General features: G+C 41.0%; 1 protein-coding gene across 5 annotated transcripts in view; it reads right to left on the reverse strand.

Annotated features, from left to right (window-relative positions):
• The window catches only part of LOC133477864 (zinc finger protein 469), a 306446-nt gene that overhangs the window by 277884 nt on the left and 7938 nt on the right, over window positions 1-20624 (reverse strand). For all 5 annotated transcript variants that reach the window (XR_009788499.1, XR_009788500.1, XR_009788501.1 and 2 more), the window contains exon 2: window positions 1103-1156. The gene's annotated coding sequence lies outside the window, so the exon portion shown is untranslated. The remainder of the gene's footprint in view (window positions 1-1102; window positions 1157-20624) is intronic.

A 20624-nucleotide genomic window follows, 5' to 3' on the forward strand; every position in this document is an offset into this window, starting at 1 on the left:
GTTTTTTGTCAATGTCTCTGTCTCCAAAGTGTTCTGTAAATTGACTGTCTGTTGTACTAGAGCGGCTCCAACTACCGGAGACAAATTCCTTGTGTGTTTTGGACATACTTGGCAAATAAAGATGATTCTGATTCTGATATAAACAAACAAAACATTTGCACTCACATTCACACCTATGGCCAATTTAGAGTTTTCAATTAACCCTACCATGCATGTTTTTGGGGCGTGGGAGGAAACCAGAGTACCTGGGGAAAACCCACGCAAGCACGGGGAGAACATGCAAACTGCACACAGGAGAGGCCGGATTTGAACCTGGGTCCTCAGAACTGTGAGGCAGATGTGCTAACCTGTCGGTCACAGTGGCAAATCTCATTTAAGTATAATATAGTGATATACACTATTAATACATATTGTGTATTCAAAGTTAAAATTTATTTTTCACCAATGACAATATCTAAATGACTGATTAGGAAGACTTATTTGGCATTCAATCATGTAAAGCTTTATTTAACATCTGCCCATTACCAAAACAATCCAAGTACCTCATTGATGCCATAACACCGCCCTCTAGTGGTAAGGTATTGTATTACTCCTGACTAATGCTTTTGAACATTCTTCAGCGTCTCTCATAAGAAACGATTGCAATTCGGTAAATACAGTGAACTGTATGGTTAAAGACATGTGCTGAAAACCCTCACTATTAACTCCTTTGGATTTCGTGCACAATGCATGAGACCTTGATTAATGTAAGACTTCTAGTCATCTACTGCACAATAAAATCTTGTATATATTATAATTCCAAGCATTTGGGGTCAGAATGGCTGCTGAAAACAGCCATTCGTGAGGATACATTTATTACTTAGAATCATATTTTGGATAAAATTTTATCATTAGCTTTTGTAACATGATTCTGGATACTGAGAATCCTAACTTTTCTGGACCATCTTTACAAGATGAGAAATGGGTGACTATTAAATTTTTTAATTCTTTAATCTTTCATCATAGACATCTTCATCTGACATTGATATGTTTACAGTATTTACATTTGGGTCTACATACAAATCAAATTTAATTTACTTTGAAAGTGTTGTACTGTACTTACCCTCCCACTTGTGTAGGGATCAACAGCCGCTCCCGGGTGCTTGGTATCACATTCCTATCAGAGATAAGATGGAAAGCATATCATGTAACACACGCACACACAACATTAGCTCATTAAATATATGTAAAAAAGATATATATTTAAAAAATCTATGCATAGCAACGAAAATATCACGTGTAGAAAATTGTGTATGACGTGTATATTAATCCATTGCCTGCCATTGTATCCAAGCAGACAGTGGTTATTTATAAAAAAAAAAAAAAAAAAAAAAATTTACAAATCTGAAACTACAGAGGCTAACAAAATAAGCTTTTGACCATCACAAGATTAGAAATACTACACAGATTGCAAAACTAATATCTTGTACTCATCCACAATCTTAAATCAATAACTAGTACACATATGGACATGCAAGATGCTAATGTAACCAGCTACAGTATTTCTACTTTGAAGGTAAAATCGTTTAACTGCGATGCCAGCTAGTTTTACAGATGCATGGCTAAAAAAGGTGGCCGACTGGTTAGAGCGTCAGCCTCACAGTTCTGAGGTGCAGGGTTCAATCCCCGTCCCCGCCTGTGTGGAGTTTGCATGTTCTCCCCGTGCCTGCGTGGGTTTTCTCCGGGCACTCCGGTTTCCTCCCACATCCCAAAAACATGCATTAATTGGAGACTCTAAATTGCCCGTAGGCATGACTGTGAGTGCGAATGGTTGTTAGTTTCTATGTGCCCTGCGATTGGCTGGCAACCAGTTCAGGGTGTACCCCGCCTCCTGCCCGATGACAGCTGGGATAGGCTCCAGCACGCCCGCGACCCTAGTGAGGAGAAGCGGCTCAGAAAATGGATGGATGGATGGGCTAAAAAAGGCACAATATTCAGTGTTGCTGCGGGTGTCACACAGCTCCTTGCAAGTTTTCAACTGTACTGAATTAATAGTCAAGCTGCCAAGTGCAAAATAGCTTGAACCATCGAATTGATTTTAGCCAATGTAAATAGTGAGTGTGTTTTATCCCTCACTGTGTTCGATTAGAAAAGACATAAGATGACTTTGGTTTTTCAGATGAAAATCATCTGCTTGGCATAAAGAAATTGTTAATTGTCTCATTTCAATTAGTTTATACTTGTTTAGAATGAATTCATTGACCTTGATTCCATGCTTAGCTAAACAGGTAATTTATTGAATGTGTACACAGTCTGTAGTGTTAAATGGTCGATGCGAGTAGTGGCATGCCATAACAGCACAGACCGTATCACCAGCTGACAACCTCTCTTAAGAATATCACCTGCTTTCACTTTTATGGCATGCCGGACTGCTACATAAGGAAAGAATCCCTCTGTGGAATTTTGGAATTCACACCAAAAAAAAAAAAAAAAGATATGCATTACCCCTTCCCGATGTCATGCTGCACAAAGCTGGTAGAATAGAACAACTACATACGGAAAACATTGCGGGAAATTACAGTACAGTAGTTAACACTTAAAGAGGCTCTGCAATATGTACACAGCAAAGCCACAACATGGTTCAAAGAGCTCAAAGACGAAAGTTGCACGAGTACTAGCAAAAAAAAAAAAGGAGAGCATTGTTCCAGCAGCACAATAAGAATGAAAGACATGCAAATTGGTGATTATTCCCAACTGAGATGATTAAAAAAAAAAAAAAAAAGCAAAATAATTATTGGACTGAAATCTTAAATATGCTACAGATGATCATATAGTTTTGATTAATGATTAAGGGTGTATTAACCCTTTGCTTTCTCTGGTCCAAATCGGTTGATTGGGTTTGTAAACATGACATTACTTCTTCTTATTGATCAGTGGTGGCCACAAGAATGTAAACAGGACGAAGGTTTGGTGTCGAGACAAGTGAGTACACTCTAGACAAATAGCACACAACATGGAATAAAATTGTCCTTTGTTTAAAAGATGAGCTGTTTGAGCACTTCACCACATAAATACACACAGCCTTGTCACGTGTCTTTTGACATACTACTGTAAATATCTGACTGCCAATAAAGTTTTTTTTTTTTTTTTTTTTTTTAAACATGGCGGCAGTGTGGGACAGACAACATCTGAGACAGGCCTGGATCAGACTACAAGACAAATTTAATCTTTCACAATTGCACTATGTCAGACTGCTGCGATAAAATCTTGTATTCCAATATCACCACATCCCGTCTTTTACGATCACTGGGCTTTATCTTGTATCTTGCTTTATCGGGCGGGTGGGCGGATGGTTTGGTCCGTACTAAGTGTGACTATTGTCTTGACACCAGACCAAACAAACTGCAGCAAAGCAGAAGACAAACTAGAGCTAAAGCACCACGAGACTGATCTTGGTGCTATTTAATTAAGAAATACAGGGAATTTTCTAACAGGACACTTATTATGCTTTTTTTCCCCCAAATAAAACAGTTACTTATTGACCCAGGGTAAAAAAGAAAACAAACAAAAAATTTTCAGTAAAATATAGAATTTTGCTTTCTGTCGGATGTGCCTTCTTACATCTGTTGCTGAGGCCTTCGCCCAGGCATTCATCACTTCCCGTCTGGACTACTGTTAGACTCCTTTTCAGGCTCCCAAGCAAAGCACTGGACAAACTGTTGCCACAGAGCTTGGTTATTTTGTTGTTGTTGTTGTCTGTCATCAACTTGTTGACATTCTTTTTTGTTTATGTAAAGCATCCTTGGGTTTGATGAAAGGTGCTACTGTATATCATTTTAAGATAAAATTATATATATAGGTATCTCGTTTGATGTGCGTCCCGCGTCTGAGACGCACAAAAATGATCAGGGAGGCATAAACATGGTTATCCGCAGACGCACAGCATTGCTTACCCACGTATTTTGTGTGTTGCTGAAGCGCTTCAGCGAATCATTATCCACAAAAAGCACAGGTCTTGTCTTGGTGCTCGCCAATCGGAGGCAGAGGAGGGCGGGTTATCGTTCCATAAATGCAATGGAAATGGTACTTTTTTCGGGACTCGATAAATGTTCATTGCTATACTGGCGTAAAGGCTTTGGCTCCGTAGATGCACACACTTAGTTTACTTTAGGGAAAGTTAACTATTTATTAAGTTCACTAGCCCGTGAGCTAAATAGCTAGCGAGCTAAGGAGCTAAACAGCTCACTTTGGCTCGCTCGATAGTGGCGACATACAGAGGTCAGCGTCCGGACCCACACCATTGACAACGGGGCGCCGCTACACATTACAGACTTTGCGGTAGTGTTGAACCGTACCGACCAATCACATGCCAGTTCAGCCACCCCTTTCAGCCAATCAAATCTGCATCTCAGGCCGCAATCACTGATTGCGCGCAGCGCAGACAAATAAGAGGAGAAACGTTACGTAGTAGGGGAGAGAGAACGAGACTCAATGTAGAAATTGAGTTCAAGAAAAGCAATTTGTAAACATTTGGAACAAATGGCGCTTAAAACAGAACGGTCAGCGTTATTTTTGTTTAAACTTCTCAGTGGGAAGCGCTCACGGGGAGCACTTATTAAAAGTGCATATATATGTAAAATGCCATTATGAAACAAAACAAAGGTTTTGAACAAACATAACCTCTAAAACGGTTCAGTTGTTCAGATTTGTTAAGTTAAAATATGTAAAATTGAGACTTCACTGTTGTGTCAAGATGCCAAAAAGAAAAAGGGGAACTCAAACTTTATATTAATTTAAAGTTCAGCACTTTATTTAAACACGTACAACGTTCTCTTCTTATTTACTTGTTCTTACTGTGAAATGCAGCCCTACTTTTATTTAGCAAATGAGAGAACATTACACAGTTGTGGTCATATGTTTTCTTACCAGGGCAACATTTCTAAGATGTGTCCAATTCTTTATTATGCTCTAATTTCAAATTTACAAGTGTCATTATAAAAACAATGAAAATAAAATAAAAATAAAAAAACTGTTACTAACGCTTATTGTTAGGGTTTTGGGAAAATATAGCATTCTAAAAAAAAAACTGCTATCAATGGCAGGCCTAAACAAATATTGAGAGAGAGCAAGAGCAATGGATACCAAAAATATTATACAAAAAGTATAAAAGATAGAGTAACAAATGTAATACAAATAGCGGGACCGTGAAGGAAGAATCATGATATAGCGGAGGATTACCGTATCTGTATTCTGTACTAAAGTGTAGTGTAAAATTATATATATATAAGCGGCACAGTGGACGACTGGTTAGCACATCTGCCTCACAGTCCTGAGGTCTGGGGTTCAAATCCCAGACCCGCCTGTGTGGAGTTTGCATGTTCTCCCTGTCAATGCGTGGATTTTCTCCGGGCACTCCGGTTTCCTCCCACATCACAAAAAAAGATGCATGGTAGGTTGATTGAAGACTCTAAATTGCCTGTAGGTGTGAATGTGAGTGTGAATGGTTGCTTGTTTATATGTGCCCTGCGATTGGCTGGCGACCAGTTCAGGGTGTACCCCGCCTCTCGACTGAGGGAAGCTCGGCCCGTGACCCTAGTGAGGATAAGCGGCACGGAAAATGAATGAATATATATATACACACACACACATAATTATAATTATTATTAGTCATCATTATTATTATGCACATGGTTTGAATCAATGTGTACAGTGGTGATATTGGATAGCGTTTGCTTCCAAAACAACCACAAAACAACTCCTGTTCCAAATTTCAGGTATTATACAATACACGATTGCTTGGCTTAACATAACACAAGAGGTAATGTATATCAGTTATTCACAACCAGGTACCATGGATCTCTAGAGTGCCGTGAGAGATCGTCAGGGGTACCAAGGGAAATTATCCAATTTCACTTAGTTTGTCCAAAAATTATTAATTGCAAATATATCTTTATCTATTTATGCAACGGTTAGTGACAGGCAGAAACACTAAATGCTCTTCCATTAGATGGCAGAGGGTACAGTAAACTTGTGTCTCCACCTGTTCCCAATCATCCATCCATCCATTTTCTGAGCCGCTTCTCCTCACTAGGGTCGCGGGTGGAGCCTATCCCAGCTGTCATCGGGCAGGAGGCGGGGTACACACTGAACTGGTTGCCAGCCAATCGCAGGGCACATAGAAACAAACAACCATTCGCACTCACAGTCATGCCTACAGGCAATTTAGAGTCTCCAATTCATGGATGTTTTTGGGATGTGGGAGGAAACCGGAGTGCCCGGAGAAAACCCACGCAGGCACAGGGAGAACATGCAAACTCCACACAGGCGGGGCCGGGGATTGAACCCGGATCCTCAGAACTGTGAGGCTGACGCTCTAACCAGTCATCCACCGTGCCGCCTGTTCCCAATCATACAACAAATAAGTCATGGCTTGCAGCAAGTATATCAGCTTTGTGTTCAATTAAATAGGCCAACATTTCACAATGACCTGGGACAATTGTGAGTAAACTGAGATTAAATAACTATTTCTAAGTATTTCGGATTGGTGGCATGCTGTGAGATGGTGCCTGTTGTAGCTCACAAACAATGGCTGCACACAAGGATGCCCGGCAGCTCACGTGCAAATGCATAACAATGCTGCTAAAGCCAGAGAACATGCCTGATTGTTTCTTCTTATGAAAATTGTTGCGAGCACAATGAAAATGTGGAAGCAGAAAGATAAACATCCTCAAACTGACTGAAGTCATTCTGAATATCAATGTTCTGGCTCTGTAACTCAAGACTATTGTAATCTGTAAAATGAGATGTTTGCGAGGTGAAAGTTCTCCAAGCATTTTTTTTTCAGGAATGCAATCAGAACTATACAACATGTGATACACCCAAGGTTAGCTATGTAACCTTGGAAAATAGTAACAGGCAAAACAAAGATGTTGTGCCAACAAATGGTCTGAATTATGAAAGGGAAAACTGGATAACAAAGGAAAGTAGTGATTGTGGTTCTGCTATGCCAAGGTTGTTTGCACCTCTCTGTCACTTCTCATCAAGCAGGGTAGAAAATACCATTCCTTTTAAAAGGAAAATTAAAAAGTGATTTAATTCTCTGCGGGAAATAGGCTTTAGGAAATAACAACCCTACCATATCCAGAAGAAGGATGTCACAAATCAAAGCATGTTGCCTGAAGTTGATCTCCTTCGCAGCCTCTTTCCTCGACTGTTATAAATTTTGGGGTCTGCTTCTTTGCTGTCACTTCTGGCTTCCCATCACAAACATGGCAGCTAGCCAGAAAGATGAGACCAATAAATTGGCAGAGGTCATCTGCTATTTGATCATCCTACAATACCTTTCAGTGGAAATGGTGGCAGTGTGACTGTTTTTATGTCCATGAACGCTCACAGCTGTTTTCCTCATTTACCTTGTTTTTTGTCTGACACAGATCTTTTGGGCAAAAGTACACTCCACCTGGGATAGAAGCTATGATCAAATCCCTGTGATTATATATAATTGGAACACATCCTGTGTGTAAGAATGATTATGTGAAAGGCTTAAGATGACTTGCTGAAATGCCATTCCATCAAAAAAACACTCACATCACTGGGTAATCTGTCTTTCCTGTAACCAAAAGTCACATATACATTATCTGGAGCTTAGAAGATGTGTTTTTGTGTGTACAAAGTGGATGTTTATAAATGGCTAGTGTTTAGTTGGAAGCATCTGTACGATTCATCCCACAGAGGAGCCAATCTTGTTTCATCATCACCAAGCAGGCCTGAGGAGGTGTCTGCCCAAATCTGTCTCAATCGTCATGCTGTGCTCACATGATCCCATCATCCAGCCATGAATCTCCGCCCTCGTCAGAAGGCTTCTGTGCCCCCATCCAGTGATGCATGCAGGCTCGTCATGAATGTTTAAAGCTATTATAGGCTCTTGAATCCATTACAAACCCATAGACACTATGGGCTTGTGTGGGCTGGTTAACTCTGACATGAGGAAGCAATTACGGCACCAAAAAATGAATGATCTGTATAACAATCAAAAATATTGATAAACAAGGGATAATCTCTAATATCTCATCTAAATAAATTCAACCAACACAATCTAAGACTTCAAATGCTTTCTTGTAAAGCTCAGCGTGAAAGCCCTGAACAATAATGATCAAAATTCCAAACACAGTTTATAATATTTAGATTATATTACCTCTTACAAATACACACCGCAATTACTATTTCTATAAAATGTAAATGCTGCACTAATGCTATTCCCTGTGAGAGGCTACGTGGCTATAGTTTCCTAGTCTAAGCTATGGAGCAACTTTTGTCTGCCACATCTGATTCAACAAAGCACCCTGTTACTGAGGTCAAGGCTGAAAAAGATCCTGAAACACTAATCCTTAGTTCAATAGCTGTCTATTACAGATCAAACTTTGGATCACTCCTGAACGTTTCAACAGAATTGTTTGTAAAATACAGACCATTTCCAAAAAATTTGAATATCATGGAAACGTTTATTATTTCCATAATTCCATTCAAAAAGTTAAACTTTCATCAATCATAGATTCAGGACCCACAATTTAAGCTATTTCAAGTATTTCAGAGTACCCACCCTTTTTGGAGTCCTTGGAGGTGGTACTGGAGAGCGCTCCCGCTGGGGACTCCATCGTTCTGCTGGGGGACTTCAATGCTCACGTGGCCATTGACAGTGAGACCTGCAAGGGCGTCATTGGGAGGAACCGCCCCCCCCCCCGATCAGAACCCGAGCAGTGTTCTGTTATTGGACTTCTGTCCTCATCACGGATTGTCCATAACGAACACCATGTTCAATCATAAGGGTGTCCACACGTGCACTTGGCACCAGGAAACCCTAGGTCGCAGTTTGATGATCGACTTTATGGTCGTGTCATCGGACTTGCAGCCGGATGTCTTGGACACTCGGGTGAAGAGCGGGGCGGAGCTGTCAACTGATCACCAGCTGGTGGTGAGTTGGCTCCGATGGTGGGGTAAGATGCCGGTCCGATGTGGCAGGCCCAAACGTATTGTGAGGGTCTGCTGGGAACGTCTGGCAGAATCCCCTGTCAGAAGGAGTTTCAACTCCCACCTCCGACAGAACTTTGCTCATGTTCCGTGGGAGGCGGGGTACATGGAGTCCGAGTGGACCATGTTTCACGCCTCCATTGCTGAGGCGGCCGACCGGGGCTGTGGCCGTAAGGTGGTCAGTGCCTGTCGTGGTGGCAATCCCCGGACCTGTTGGTGGACACCAACGTTGAGGGATGCCGTCAAGCAGAAGAAGGAGTCCTATCGGGCCTTTTTGGCTTGTGGGTCTCCTGAGGCAGCTGATGGGTAAGCTGGCCAAGCGGCCTGTTATTGGACTACATGTGTTTTGTCCAGTCTACATGTGTTTTGTGGACTTGGAGAAGGCGTTCGACCATGTCCCTCGGGGAGTCCCGTGGGGGGTGCTTCGGGAGTATGGGGTACCAAACCCCCTGATACGGGCTGTTCGGTCCCTGTACGACCGGAGTCCGAGTTTTGTCCGCATATCTGGCAGTAAGTCGGACTCGTTTCCGGTGAGGGTTGAACTCCGCCAAGGCTGCCCTTTGTCACCGAATCTGTTCATAACTTCTATGGGCAGAATTTCAAGGCGCAGCTGAGGCGTAGAGGGGGTCCGGTTTGGTGGCCTCAGTATTGAATCTCTGTTTTTTGCAGATTATGTGGTTCTGTTGGCTTCATCAGGCCGTGATCTCCAACTCTCACTGAATCAGTTCGCAGCTGAGGGTGAAGCGGCTAGAATGAAAATCAGCACCTCCAAATCTGAGACCATGGTCCTCAGTCGGAAAAGGGTGGTGTACCCTTTCCAGGTCGGGAATGAGATCCTGCCCCAAGTGGAGGAGTTCAAGTATCTTGGGGTCTTGTTCACGAGTGAGGGAAGAATGGAACGGGAGATCGACAGCCGGATCGGTGCAGCATCTGCAGTGATGTGGACTTTGTATCGGTCCGTTGTGGTGAAGAAGGAGCTAAGCCAAAAGGCGAAGCTCTCGATTTACCGGTCGATCTACGTTCCTATCCTCACCTACGGTCACGTGCTGTGGGTCGTGACCGAAAGAACAAGATCCCGGATACAAGCAGCAGAAATGAGTTTCCTCCGCAGAGTGTCCAGGCTCTCCCTTAGAGATAGGGTGAGAAGCTCGGTCATCCGGGAGGATCACAGAGTTGAGCCGCTGCTCCTCCACATCGAGAGGAGCCAGATGAGGTGGCTGGGGCATCTGATTCGGATGCCTACCGGACGCCTCCCCGGTGAGGTGTTCCGGGAACGTCCCACCGGGAGGAGACCCCGGGGAAGACCCAGGACACGCTGGAGAGACTACGTCATTCGGCTGGCCTGGGAACGCTTCAGGATCCCAGGGCCCCCTGGTTAGAGCGTCTGCATCACAGTTCTGAGGACCGGGGTTCAATCCCCGCCCCCGCCTGTGTGGAGTTTGCATGTTCTCCCCGTGCCTGCGTGGGTTTTCTCCGGGCACTCCGGTTTCCTCCCACATCCCAAAAACATGCATGGTATTTTAATTGACGACTCTAAATTGCGAAATTGTGAATGCGACTGGTTGTTTGTTTGTATGTGCCCTGCGATTGGCTGGCAACCAGTTCAGGGTGTGCCCCGCCTCCTGCCCGGGATGGGCTCCAGCACGCCCGTAACCCTAGTGAGCAGAAGCGGATGGATGGATGGATGGATGGATGGATAAATTTGGGGTTCCAGCTCATAAAACCCACAAAATTAGGAATTCAAAAAATTTGAATACTGTGAAGAAATCACCATTTACTTCCCAGGTTTTTTTTGGAAAGGGTCTGTATGTCTCCTGCATGTTTCATCACAATCCTTCACAGTCGTGAACTCAGCGAACACACGCCATGAGTGACACCACCCACTGAAGCAGTGAGCAGTGCAATTCGGGGAGTTTGGCCATCAATATTGCAACCGTGAGTGGCAATGGCAGTTGGGAGAATTAAACTTAGGGATATTTGGTGACAGGGTTCATTCTTAGTCACTGATGCCTGATTAACCATATGCTAATGAGAAATATACTGTATGGACATGCATTTTAATGGAAAATTATGCCGTAAGATAAGATACTGTACATTCAGTTGCATGTGAACACTTTACAATTGACCAGATTTCTACATACATGCCAAAGTTATGATAGTAAAGGAAAACAAACAAAATCACTAAAACTAAAATTGAAAAAAAACTTTTAGTGAACGAAATAAAATAGGGAGATGAGAATGTTTTAAAAATAACAACGAACTAAAACGACATTTTATTTTTGAAAATCTAACTATAACTACAATTATAGTGAACATGTCCATTTTCGTCTTTGTCGATTCATTTCATACATGAGCTTTTGGCGTTGATTTTAAATGTATTAATTTCAAATAAATACATAGATACAGAACGGATACGGAAGGAAGGTGGAGCAGTTCTTTTGGAATTGTACTTCAGTTATTGTCATCGGGCAGCACCATCGTATTGCCTGCTCGCCACACCAAGCGCAAGTTTTGCCATGAAGCTAACTTGTGCGTCCAAGCTGTTTTTGTTGCTAACGGAAATGGCTAAGACTAGGGTTGGGCATCGTTTGAATTTGAGCGATTCCGGTTCCGATTCCGGTTCCAAATGATTCTCGATTCCGATTCACTTAGGGAGCTGGGTCAAAAAAGTTTGCATGGTTTAAATAAAGGGTGTCCAAATTATGAACATCCATTTTCTTAGCCGCCCTCAGCATAGACTAAAATGAACATTTGACTCGAGGTTGTTTATAACCAGTATCAACATCAAACCTATGAACTAAAAGGCAATGTGTGTGGAACTAACCCAATTGGATTAATATTCATTAATTAATGTTTCAGCTAAATGTTAAATATAGCAGTTAAAATAGTTATTTTACCCGTTTTAACTATTTTATTTTGTTGTTTGACTCACCCAGTTGACTGAGAGTTATCTTCACTGAGAGCATTGTTAAAATAGTTCTTTTAACAATACTATATAGCTGTTTCATCACGTCAAATGATTTATATGTGCAAGTTTTAACTTGACTTCTTGTTTTAAGCTTGTAGCCTTTTATTTTGAAGGGTACGCACCGGAACTCAGCATTTTGGCACGAAAAGTAACTTCACACGGGACCGGTGATTGTTTTTTTTTTGTCGTTGTTGTTTTTAATGGATGGAACCAAATGCTATAAAACGCTGATTCCTTTCCCTACCCACCTATGAGGCAAAAGGTTAGTGTTTGTGATACTGTGAGACGACGTTGATGTGAATTTTGTCCCAATTCATTGTGATGTCAAGTTGCTACGGTGAAGTGTTAAATTAAGCTTCTTTTTTTTTATTTTTTTTTTGTCATCGGCGCTTACGTTGTTTTGAAGACTAAAATAAACGCGAAAAACTATCAGTGCAAAAGTGCAATCAATCGTTTACCTTGTTAGCTGTATCAATGTTGGCATGGACGTATTTTATTGTTTCACTCACCTAGTTGACTGAGAGTTGACTTGACTGAAGCTCCGCGCGGTGTGGGCTGAGGCTCGGAGTGCGTCAGACGCTACACATCGTTAAAGCCTCCTTTGCACAATATAATCTTATTCCAAGTGTTACACTGAGGTGACTGGTCATTCATTTTAGCAAAGTTAAGACACACTTTTGTTCGCCGCTGCCGTTGGGCACAAGCACATCAGCGTGCCCGTTCTTCTTTGTTGGTTTACGCCGCGTCGTCGTTGCTTTTCGCCACTTCTTCTTCGCTGCTGGAGGACTAGGCATCGAAACTGGGAACCGAAATCTTTTAATTTGAGCGGTTCCGGGAGAACCAGAACGTTAGTCGCGGGCTCCAATCGGTTCTCAATTCTCGATGCCCACCCTAGCTAAGACGTCTACCGACTAGCTACGCCTTCACGGTTGGGATGGAGAAACCAAGGCTTTCTGAAGTAATGAATCATTTTGAGACAATTAACCTAAATTGATTCACTGCTTCAAAGCATTTGACACACTTAAAAAGAGCTCCATCTGTTGGCTAAACGTGCGTATTGCTTTTCAAAAGACGCGATGACAAAGCTCTTTCATGGCTGTCAGGGTCTCACTGTTGCGTGTCCAATAAAGACCAAGTTGTCTCATTGTCATTGTGTTCTTTGGTAGAAAAATGCTCCAAAGTGACTATAACTATAATCTGATTTCTCATAATACAGTAGGTGCCTACAGATTGGGAGGTAAATGGTATATCAAAACATATATGTGCTATATATTTATATAGCACTTTTCATACATTCATCCATGGCGTTAACGCACTTTTTTGAGTTAGCTGAACTCATAGCCTTTTGAAAGGTAACGTGGAAGTAAAATGCTTATGAAACAGGTATATTGACTAGTGGCTGGCAACTTTATCTGAGGCAAATGGGTTTTATTTATTTATTTTTTTTTAATTATTTTTATGTTTTTTTGTTGTTTTTTTAATAGTTGGTGCATGTCTTGTCTTGCACGCAATTGTTGCAACATCAAAGATGTGTTTTTACTATATGTATAAGCCATCTATGTACGTATACAAATTGGAGTAACAGTGGTGGTCACACGTGGTCCAACCACATCGAATTGAGCATGCGGCACCACCGTCCTCACATATTGAGAGATGAGTGTGCTATGGCTCAGCGAAAAACTGGAAGTCTACCGGCCAGCAACCTTTTTAGGCAGCCAGGGTGGAGCACTGTCATGTATCTATGCTAAAGCATCTCACTGTGCGTGTATCACTGTAAAAAAAAATAAAAAATAAAAAATTGCTCCCTCCCTGGCTTGATTGTTGAAAATGATAGTGATGTACTGTATCAATAACGCTTAAAATCTATCAAAAAAGCTTCCATTTGGCGAGCGATTCGGACACATTTGAAGGGGGTTTGAATGCCACCCAGTTCGACACTGCTCTGACATTCGAGGCCTCGTTCACACTGAGCACGCGATTTTCCACGTTTTAACCGATTGTCGAAACACTGATTCGCCACTCGTCTGCCGTGCAAGGCCTCGCTCGCAGTAAGCATGTGATTTTCCGCATGTTTGAACCAAGTGTCGAAACACTGCTTCGCCACTCCTCTGCTTTATTTGGTCAAATAAGATTTGAGCAGACAGGCTCGAGCATAACACCCCTTCTTCACGGAACCTGCACATCGGTTATTTTACTTTTGGGGAAAACTCAGAGAAACGGACAACTGCCGGGAGTCAAAATGCTGCTGTTTCCCGCCACGAAAGGCAGATGGGAAAGCAGACAAGGAGTTTGTCTCTCTGACACAGCAGGTGATTGAACTACTGCAACAACACAACATTTTCACAGGGACTATTTAAGCAGCAGCAGGAAAACCTGAAAAACTTTCTCACAGTAACCATGGACTCAACAAGAGAAACAGACTGGATGCACTTTAACTGGAAATACAGGAGGTAAAATCAAGCTGACTTTCTACAGTATCTGTCTAACAGTCAGAAATCTGTAAGTCCAGTTGAGAAGTTTGCAATTTAGCAACAAGGAAAGGAAAACATGCAAATAAGAACTTAATGTTTTTTGGGTTTTTTTTTGTAAATTAAATTTTAAAAAGACCATACTACAGCATGTGTTTCATGAATGGTTGTACTGCACGTCTGATCTAACCTCCATCCATCCATCCATTCTCTCAGCCGCTTATCCTCACAGGGTCGCGGGCGTGGTGGAGCCCATCCCAGCTATCTTCGGGGTGGAGGCGGGGTACACCCTCAACTGGTTGTCAGCCAATCGCAGGGCACATACAAACAAACAACCATTCGCACACACATTCACACCTACGAGCAATTTAGAGTCTTCAATTAACCTACTGTTAGATAAATTGTAGAAGTTATCATTTATTTGCTTAGCTTGCATTAGTATAATGGTCAATTTTAGATGTCTCGCCTTCAAAAAGAAGACTCAGCATCATCCGATGGAAGGGCGCCTGGACCAAGGACGTGATCGGATGTGGTCGGGTCGTGACAGGTGTTGGTTCAATATTATGTGTTGTGTCTTATTACTTAGAATACTATGTCTGGGAAAAACCCTCTTATTATCAAATATTATGTGTCGTGTCTTATTGTTTAGAATACTATGTCTGGGAAAAACCCTCTTATTATCAAATATTTTGTGTTGTGTCTTATTGCTTAGAACATTATGATTTGTAAATCCCTCCTATTTCAAATAAATGCAGGAGCGAGGGGGGGGGGATTGTTTAGAGCGTGTTGAGAGGCTGTGATCTGAACAATTTCCCATACGCCCTCCTCATGAGAAAAAGAAACCAGCGTCTTCATTCCTTTTGAGTCTATTTTTTATAATGTTGGGTAAGATAAATCCAACACCTACCATGCATGTTTTTGAGATGTGGGAGGAAACCGGAGTGCCCGGAGAAAATCCACGCAGGCACAGGGAGAACATGCAAACTCCACACGCGGGGCCGGGGATTGAACCCCGGTCCTCGGAACTGTGAGGCAGACGCTCTAATCAGTCGACCACCTTTCCGCCCTGATCTAACCTTACAATCAGTATGATGCACTGCACTTCAAGCTCTGTCGACTTATACAGTATACTAATTTGATCTGTTAGTAAGTTAATACATTATTAATGGAATTTTTTGTTGAGTTTTTATTACACAATACTTAAATTGAAAATTTAAATGAGGCATGGGGAGAACATGCAAACTCCACACAGGCGGGTCCTCAGAACTGCGTTGCCCAAAAAAACCACAGTATTGCAGCATAATTAGACATGATTTATCCACATATTCAGATTCGTTAAACTAGTTAACAACAATCTTACGATAATGATCATGATGATGATCTAAAGTAGTGGTTCTCCAACTTATTACACCAACTCCCACCTCAACAAATACTCCAAATACGCCATCGTGGTACTCTCCATGTACCATCATAAAAACAAACATTAAAATATAGTGGTGCAATAAGCCCAACTTTTCATCAAAAATAAGTACGTTTTGTCACTGACGCAAAGCAAAGCAAATTTATTTATATTGTGCATTTCATACAAAAGGTAACTCAATGTGCTTTACGTGACTGAAAGTAAACTGAAGAAGGACTGTGGGGGGGAAAAAAAATAAAAATAAAAAATGGACCATAAAAATTGGTCAACGCAAAAACGTCTGCCTCAAGGCAGTAAAAATGATTTATAAAAGCATACTTGCGCTGTTTACCGCACAGACCTTTGTTGCAGACGGACGCGCTGTTGGACAAGTGAAAAACATTGCCAAAAACGACACAAGAGATTATGTAAGTGATTTTAACGACACTATTAGACGTGTAATGTACATATAACATGATGTATTCATGAGCTGAATGGTAGTTAGTATCCCACCTCTAGCCTGAAGTCAGCTGGGATAGTCAACCCTGTGACAATAATGAGGATGGTATAGAAAATAGATGGTTGGTTGATTCTGAAAGCCATCTTTTAAACACAAACATTAAAACCCTCCAAAAATTGTAATTTTGTCTATAGAGTAATCAGAGGTGTGTAGTAGCACGCTACAATTACTCCATTACATTTACTCAAGTAGCATTTTGGATAAATTGTTCTTGTCAAAATAGTTTTAATACAGCATATCTTTTACTTTTATTCGAGTATTTATGTTAAAAAGAAATAGTATTTTTACTCCATTACAAGGTCCATTCTTGACCCGGAACAGGGTCAAGAAGAGAAGATCCCCACTCCATGCATGTGTCCTTTCACCATCCAAATCAGTTGAAAGTGTGAGAAAGAAGAAAGACAAAAGGAAAAAAAACAAGTACATAAATGAATAAGAAAAAATAAAGCGAATGACAAATGGAATAATAATAAAACAACAGCAATCTCGACAACAAAGAAATTACAGAATAGTCTTGTTATTGTCAGATGGCACAATACCCAGGCAAAGGAGTCAAGAATCTAGATTTAGCATGTTGAGGAAGGGTGACCCGCTATCTACCATAATTTCTCATGTCAAATGCGCATTTTCCCCCCCCAAAAAAATGGCAAAAGTCAATAGTGTGCATTATACATAGGTATAGGAGAAAATGAAAAAGACTAACATTTTATAAATGTATGCCCACATCTAGAGTTTATGAAAAAGCTGTACACTTTAATTCCAATATGCCACCGCCCCCTAGAGGTTATGAAAAAGTTGTACACTTTCATTCTAGTATGCTACCTAGAGGTTATGAAAAAGTTTGTTACAATATGACAGGGGTTCATATGACTGCATATATGTACAATTGTGCTCATAAGTTTACCTACCCAGGTAGAATTTGTGACATATTGGTGTTTTTTTTTTTTTTTTAATAAATACGACTGATGACTAAACAACAACCATCATTCATTTCTTTATGGTTATGTTTTGTTGAACGATAATGCTTTTCTGAAATGCTAAATTCAGATAAATAAAATTTTATCTGTTTCGCCTGGTCCATGTTTTTTTAAAGAATTGTAAACATCTTACAAATTCTGCCTGGTAATCAAACATATGAGCACAACTGTGTGTTTTCTCATTTACTAAATAAAAGTAGGGCTGTCCATTTCGAATTAATAGCAAGTAACTAAAAAGTATTACGTGTTCAAATAAAGTGCTTAACTTCAGAATAATTATTTGAAAAAGCTAAGAAAATACAGATGATACTTCATGTTTTGATCATATGGGTAGAAGCAAAATCATGCAGTGTAAAAATGCATTATTCATAGGTAGAAGGGTTTTCCAGAATTTTGAGGTAAACTTTGGGCGTGCGCATTATACATGGGTGCGCATTATACACGAGAATTTACGGTACGTATATATGTAATTGATTTTTTCATTCTGCTGATATTTTTTCTAATGCAATATATTCCATGATAAGATTTACCCAGTGATTGATGTTAATAGCTTGTTTGTTTTTCCAGTTTAATAGAATTTTTTTTTCTTAGCGGTAGCTAACACGACTAGTAATGACTGTGAATATTTATTAGGGCGGTCGTTTGTGCTTAAGTCGCCAAGTATGCACAATCTTGGGGAAAGTGGAATCCTGCAAAATACAAGAGTGTTTCTGCGTAACCGAAGCCCAAAAGCATTGAATTGGTGTGCATTCCCATATAGCATGAAAATAGGTGTCTGGGGTATTTTTGGTGCATTGCGCGCATATATTAGATGAAGAGAAGCCCATTTTATGCATGGTGTACTAAGTAAATTGTGTTCTATGGAGCACTTTATATTGTATAAACTGTAAATTAGTTTTTGTCATTCTAAACGTATTGTTACATATCTGTATCCAGTAGTTACGGTCAGCAGACATAGAAAGGTCTTCTTCCTATATAGTGATTGGTAAGTAAAGAAAAGCAAAGCAAATTTATTTATATAGCGCATTTCATACACAAGGTAAGTCAATGTGCTTTACATGATTAAAAGCATTTAAAAACAAAGACAAAAAACATCTTATAAACATTTAAAGCTGAGAATTTTTTTTTTAAAGTACAATTAAAACAGCATACAGTGCAATAAATATTTAAAATGGAAATCCTCTAAAAAAGCATGAGGAAAAAAGAAGAGTTTTTAACCTTGATTTAAAAACATTTACACTTGGGGCTGACATCACTTCTGTTGGCAACTTATTCCATTTGTGTGCAGCATAATAGGTAAATCCTGCTTCACCATGTTTGCTTTGGACTCTGTGTTCCACTATTTGACCTGCCACCCAAGTGCATTGATTTAGCGCATGAAGTTAATTTATAAACGTTTGAGAGATTTCTTTTCCTTTGCGGAAGAAGGTTCACTATTTGCTTGACAAACTCCGGCGGTTCGATGGTGCTCTGGAGTATTGGTATTCTTTTTTATTTTATTGCTGCTTTCAATTTATTGTATTGAAGAACGTTTCCGCCTGTTATTTGGAATTCTTGGAGCAGTTCATCACGTGTCCTAAAAACATTATTGTTAAATAGTTGTTGTAGGTGGTCAATTCCATATTGTTCCCATGTGCTAAAATTAAGGGGTACATTATTAATTTCGAAATCTGGATTATGCCAGATTGGGGAGAGTATACTGGGAGCTAATTGAGATCCTGTAGATTCTAAGATTTTCCACCAAACCGTTAAGGTGGATGCGATTATTGGGTTCTTGAAGCATTTATGGCGTTTAAGACAGCAATCTCGACAACAAAGAAATTACAGAAAAGACTAACATTTTATAAATGTATGCCCACATCTAGAGTTTATGAAAAAGCTGTACACTTTAATTCCAATATGCCACCGCCCCCTAGAGGTTATGAAAAAGTTGTACACTTTCATTCTAGTATGCTACCTAGAGGTTATGAAAAAGTTTGTTACAATATGACAGGGGTTCATATGACTGCATATATCATTCAGCCCAAAAAAAAATAAGCAGATGGCGGATCTTCACCGCTCTCCCACGTCAGAATACAAAGTGGGTCAGATGGGTTGGCTCTCTCCCCCTCTCCAAACCGAATCCCGTAAGCTCACTCCACGCTTCATCGGACCCCTTCCTATTACTAAAATTCTCAATGCCATCTCAGTACAGTTAAAACTTACCCCCTCTCTCAAGATCCATCCGACATTTCATGTATCCCTCTCAAGCCTGTCTCCACCAGTACCCTAAGCCCTCCAGCCATACCCCATCCACCCCCCAGTGTCATTGATGACCATCCTGCCTTCACAGTATCACACATCCTTGATGTAGGGCTCCGGGGTAGGGCTTTCAGTTCCTTGTGGACTGGGAGGGGTATGGTCCGGAGGAACGCTCCTCTCGCAAGCTTATTTTGGATGATTCATTGATTGGTGACTTTTATGCGGCTCATCCTGAGAAGCCTGGTAGGATGCCATGAGGCGTCCGTTGGCAGGGTGGGTGGGAGGGATGGTGGGGGGTACTGTCATGATTGGTGCCCTGCAGTTCCTCTTTTAGAGCTTCGACTTCAGCATTGAGCGCTGTTTGCTCCAATCCATTTTAAGCGATAGTCACGTTTAACTCGAGTTCACCAATCAAACAACACAAGGAAGTCACATGACCGCACACAACGTCTTCTATTGGGCTTCCCGGGCAAAGGTGTTAACACTAGATACACCGGCTCGGCAAACTGAAGGGCCTACGTAGCGACCATGTTGGGAAGGTCGTCGTTACCATTGAAGGCAACGGCGTGTGACTCGTGTTTAGAAAAACAACAGCGTTCATGTAGTGTAGCATTTGTCTGACAATGTCTGTCCACACGTGGATATTTCAGGCCACTTCTAACTTGAGAAAACACCTTGTTTTAAATTGCAGATGTTTTGTTGTTGTTTTGTTCTGTGCATATTAGCCCACATTAGCCCTATTTTATCATTAGTTACTCACCATTTACTCAGGACTTGAGTAGTTATTTTCACTGTGTGCTTTTTACTCTTACTCAAGCAATTTTTTGGAGGACTAGTTTTACTTGAGTCACATTATTGTCAAGTAACAGTACTCTTACTTGAGTACAATATATGGCTATTCTACCCACCTCTGAGAGTAATCACTGGGGGGGGGGGGAGATACAGGTATGTGCTATATACAGGGGAAGGTGCTGTTAGTGCTCAGTAATTCTGGGGAAGTGTTTCTCTTGTTAAAAAAAAAAAACTAAAAAAGGAAAAACAGAGA

The sequence above is a fragment of the Phyllopteryx taeniolatus genome, chromosome 5 (genome assembly GCF_024500385.1).
Source record: "Phyllopteryx taeniolatus isolate TA_2022b chromosome 5, UOR_Ptae_1.2, whole genome shotgun sequence".
Lineage (NCBI taxonomy): Eukaryota > Metazoa > Chordata > Actinopteri > Syngnathiformes > Syngnathidae > Phyllopteryx > Phyllopteryx taeniolatus.